Source organism: Triticum dicoccoides, chromosome 3A (assembly GCF_002162155.2).
Source record: "Triticum dicoccoides isolate Atlit2015 ecotype Zavitan chromosome 3A, WEW_v2.0, whole genome shotgun sequence".
Classification (NCBI taxonomy): Eukaryota; Viridiplantae; Streptophyta; class Magnoliopsida; order Poales; family Poaceae; genus Triticum; species Triticum dicoccoides.
Window position 1 is genome coordinate 529,811,808 of NC_041384.1, and position 5,751 is coordinate 529,817,558.

Genomic DNA, 5,751 nt, shown 5'->3' on the forward strand with positions numbered 1-5,751 from the left:
CTATCTAAGTGGGAGTTCTTTAGTAATATGATTAATTGAACTTAAATTTATCATGAACTTAGTACCTGATAGTATCTTGCTTGTTTATGTTTGATTGTAGATAGATGGCCCGCGTTGTTGTTCCGTTGAATTTTAATGCGTTCCTTGAGAAAGCAAAGTTGAAAGATGATGGTAGCAATTACACGGACTGGGTCCGTAACTTGAGGATTATCCTCATTGCTGCACAGAAGAATTACGTCCTGGAAGCACCGCTGGGTGCCAGGCCTGCTGCTGGAGCAACACCAGATGTTATGAACGTCTGGCAGAGAAAAGCTGATGACTACTCAATAGTTCAGTGTGCCATGCTTTACGGCTTAGAATCGGGACTTCAACGACGTTTTGAACGTCATGGAGCATATGAGATGTTCCAGGAGTTGAAGTTAATATTTCAAGCAAATGCCCGGATTGAGAGATATGAAGTCTCCAATAAGTTCTATAGCTGCAAGATGGAGGAGAACAGTTCTGTTAGTGAGCATATACTCAAAATGTCTGGGTATAATAATCACTTGATTCAATTGGGAGTTAATCTTCCAGATGATTGCGTCATTGACAGAATTCTCCAATCACTTCCACCTAGCTACAAGAGCTTCGTGATGAATTATAATATGCAAGGGATGAATAAGACAATTCCCGAGCTCTTCACAATGCTGAAAGCTGCGGAGGTAGAAATCAAGAAGGAGCATCAAGTGCTGATGGTCAACAAGACCACTAGTTTCAAGAAAAAGGGCAAAGGGAAGAAGAAGGGGAACTTCAAAAAGAACAGCAATCAAGTTGCTGCTCAGGAGAAGAAACCCAAATTCTGGACCTAAGCCTGAAACTGAGTGCTTCTACTGCAAGCAGACTGGTCACTGGAAGCGGAACTGCCCCAAGTATTTGGCGGATAAGAAGGATGGCAAGGTGAACAAAGGTATATATGATATACATGTTATTGATGTGTACCTTACTAATGCTCGCAGTAGCACCTGGGTATTTGATATTGGTTCTGTTGCTAATATTTGCAACTCGAAACAGGGACTACGGATTAAGCGAAGATTGGCTAAGGACGAGGTGACGATGCGCGTGGGAAATGGTTCCAAAGTCGATGTGATCGCGGTCGGCACGCTACCTCTACATCTATCTTCGGGATTAGTATTAGACCTAAATAATTGTTATTTGGTGCCAGCGTTGAGCATGAACATTATATCTGGATCTTGTTTGATGCGAGACGGTTATTCATTTAAATCAGAGAATAATGGTTGTTCTATTTATATGAGTAATATCTTTTATGGTCATGCACCCTTGAAGAGTGGTCTATTCTTATTAAATCTCGATAGTAGTGACACACATATTCATAATGTTGAAGCCAAAAGATGCAGAGTTGATAATGATAGTGCAACTTATTTGTGGCACTGCCATTTAGGTCATATCGGTGTAAAGCGCATGAAGAAACTCCATACTGATGGACTTTTGGAACCACTTGATTATGAATCACTTGGTACTTGCGAACCGTGCCTTATGGGCAAGATGACCAAAACACCGTTCTCCGGTACTATGGAGAGAGCAACAGATTTGTTGGAAATCATACATACAGATGTATGTGGTCCGATGAATGTTGAGGCTCGTGGCGGATATCGTTATTTTCTCACCTTCACAGATGACTTAAGCATATATGGGTATATCTACTTAATGAAACATAAGTCTGAAACATTTGAAAAGTTCAAAGAATTTCAGAGTGAAGTTCAAAATCATCGTAACAAGAAAATAAAATTCCTACGATCTGATCGTGGAGGAGAATATTTGAGTTACGAGTTTGGTGTACATTTGAAACAATGCAGAATAGTTTCGCAACTCACGCCATCCGGAACACCACAGCGTAATGGTGTGTCCGAACGTCGTAATCGTACTTTACTAGATATGGTGCGATCTATGATGTCTCTTACTAATTTACCGCTATCATTTTGGGGTTATGCTTTAGAGACGGACGCATTCACACTAAATAGGGCACCATCGAAATCCGTTGAGACGACGCCTTATGAACTATGGTTTGGCAAGAAACCAAAGTTGTCGTTTCTTAAAGTTTGGGGCTGCGATGCTTATGTGAAAAAGCTTCAACCTGATAAGCTCGAACCAAAATCGGAGAAATGTGTATTCATAGGATATCCAAAGAAAACTATTGGATACACCTTCTATCACAGATCCGAAGGCAAGACTTTTGTTGCTAAATTCGGAAACTTTCTAGAGAAGGAGTTTCTCTCGAAAGGTGAGTGGGAGGAAAGTAGAACTTGATGAGGTAACTGTACCTGCTCCCTTATTGGAAAGTAGTACATCACAGAAACCGGTTTCTGTGACACCTACACCAATTAGTGAGGAAGCTAATGATGATGATCATGAAACTTCAGAACAAGATACTACTGAACCTCGTAGATCAACCAGAGTAAGATCCGCACCAGAGTGGTATGGTAATCCTGTTCTGGAAGCCATGCTACTAGATCATGATGAACCTATGAACTATGGAGAAGCGATGGTGAGCCCAGATTCCGCAAAATGGCTTGAAGCCATGAAATCTGAGATGGGATCCATGTATGAGAACAAAGTGTGGACTTTGGTTGACTTGCCCAAAGATCGGCAAGCAATTGAGAATAAACGGATCTTCAAGAAGAAGACTGACGCTAACGGTAATGTTACTGTCTACAAAGCTCGACTTGTCGCAAAAGGTTTTCGACAAGTTCAAGGGATTGACTACGATGAGACCTTCTCACCCGTAGCGATGCTTAAGTCTGTCCGAATCATGTTAGCAATTGCCGCATTTTATGATTATGAAATTTGGCAGAGGGATGTCAAAACTGCATTCCTAAATGGATTTCTGGAAGAAGAGTTGTATATGATGCAGCCAGAAGGTTTTGTCGATCCAAAGGGAGCTAACAAAGTGTGCAAGCTCCAGCGATCCATTTATGGACTGGTGCAAGCCTCTCGGAGTTGGAATAAACGCTTTGATAATGTGATCAAAGCATTTGGATTTGTACAAACTTTTGGAGAAGCCTGTATTTACAAGAAAGTGAGTGGGAGCTCTGTAGCATTTCTGATATTATATGTAGATGACATATTACTAATAGGAAATGATATAGAATTTCTGGATAGCATAAAGGGATACTTGAATAAGAGTTTTTCAATGAAAGACCTCGGTGAAGCTGCTTACATATTGGGCACTAAGATCTATAGAGATAGATCAAGACGCTTAATTGGACTTTCACAAAGCACATACCTTGACAAAGTTTTGAAGAAGTTCAAAATGGATCAAGCAAAGAAAGGATTCTTGCCTGTGTTACAAGGTGTGAAATTGAGTAAGACTCAATGCCCGACCACTTCAGAAGATAGAGAGAAAATGAAAGATGTTCCCTATGCTTCAGCCATAGGCTCTATCTGTTGGAAATATGCCCTAGAGGCAATAATAAAAGGATTATTATTGTATTTCCTTGTTCATGATAATTGTCTTTTATTCATGCTATAATTGTGTTATCCGGAAATCGTAATACATGTGTGAATACATAGACACCAAAATGTCCCTAGTAAGCCTCTAGTTGACTAGCTAGTTGATCAACAGATAGTCATGGTTTCCTGACTATGGACATTGAATGTCATTGATAACGAGATCACATCATTAGGAGAATGATGTGATGGACAAGACCCAATCCTAAACATAGCACAAGATCGTATAGTTCGTTTGCTAGAGTTTTTCCAATGTCAAGTATCTTTTCCTTAGACCATGAGATCGTGTAACTCCCAGATACCGTAGGAGTGCTTTGGGTGTACGAAACGTCACAACGTAACTGGGTGACTATAAAGGTATACTACGGGTATCTCCGAAAGTGTCTGTTGGGTTGACACGGATTAAGACTGGGATTTGTCACTCCGTATGACGGAGAGGTATCTCTGGGCCCACTCGGTAATGCATCATCATAATGAGCTCAAAGTGACTAGGTGTCTGGTCACGGGATCATGCATTACGGTACGAGTAAAGTGACTTGCCGGTAACGAGATTGAACGAGGTATTGGGATACCGACGATCGAATCTCGGGCAAGTAACGTACCGATTGACAAAGGGAATTGTATACGGGGTTGCTTGAATCCTCGACATCGTGGTTCATCCGATGAGATCATCGAGGAGCATGTGGGAGCCAACATGGGTATCCAGATCCCGTTGTTGGTTATTGACCGGAGAGTCGTCTCGGTCATGTCTACATGTCTCCCAAACCCGTAGGGTCTACACACTTAAGGTTCGGTGACGCTAGGGTTGTAGAGATATGAATATGCAGTAACCCGAAAGTTGTTCAGAGTCCCGGATGAGATCCCGGACGTCACGAGGAGTTCTGGAATGGTCCGGAGGTGTAGAATTATATATAGGAAGTGCAGTTTCGGCCATCGGGAGAATTTCGAGGTCACCGATATTGTACCGGGACCACCATCGAGCTGAACGTGAGTCCGGGGATCGTCATCGAGCTGAACGTGTGCTAAAACTCGGAGGTGTCGTAGTTTTGGTGCTTGATCGGTCGGGCCGTGAAGACGTACGACTACATCAACCGCGTTGTCATAACGCTTCCGCTGTCGGTCTACGAGGGTACGTAGACTACAATCTCCCCTCTCGTTGCTATGCATCACCATGATCTTGCGTGTGCGTAGGAATTTTTTTGAAATTACTACGTTTCCCAACACCTCGACCCTGCGGCCGGCCTGTCCGGTCGACGAGCGCCTCGCCATGGAGCCTGCACCCCTCATCGACCACAACCGCCGCCCCCGCAACAGCCACAAGGTCATCGCGTCCTCGCCAGCCATCAAGCACCAGACGTTCCTGCTCCTCCAGCATGTCGTGGTCGTCACGACAGTGGGCACCACGGCGCATGCCGCCAGTCCACTGTCCATCGGCCGCGCGCTCGAGACGGAGTTCAAGATCCCACCGCACCTTCTGCACGTCACCAACCACGACCCCGAGGACTTCTTCGTCTTCTTCACCATGCCGGCGCACAAGGATCTCGCTGTGCGGCAGGGCTTGCTGTCGGTGGATGGCGTGCCCTTCCTGCTTGAGCCCTGGCGAGAGGACGCGCATGTTGTCCGCCTCAAGTGGATGCTGCATGTGCGTGTGGTCATCGAGAAGCTCCCCATGAACCTCTGGACGCTCGAGGGGGCGGGGGAAGCCATTGGTGACAAGGTGATCGTCGATCGCTTGGACAGCCGGACGCACGAGCGCGTCGACACCAAGCTCTTCGCATGTTGGGTCTGGTGCTGGGACACTGCCCATATCCCCACCAGACGCACCATTTGGAAGCATGCCAGGGGGCGGGCCGCGTCGACGAGATGCTGGGCCACTCCCCTCCGAGCCGCGCAGTGGCTCCTCCGCCTGAGCTGCTGCAGTTCGACTTGCTCCTTCATCTGGACCGTGTCGAGGACTGGACACCGCTCTCGCCGCGATCCTCGCGCTCCCCGCAGAGTGGCATCCCCTCGGAAGACGACAAGCCCGACGAGCGCCCCTACCCCCGCACCGAGCCGGGCGTGTGGACTGTGCAGGTGGAGGACGGCAGGACGGCGATGGCGCCTGCGCCTACCATGCGCCCGCAGCCCCGCGTGGCCTCCACGGGCTGCCGGGGCATGCCCTCGGGCGGTGGGGGGCGCGACCGCGACCGCGACGGCGACGACCAAAGATACCAGCGACGCACCTGGAAGGACACCCTCCTCGGCCTG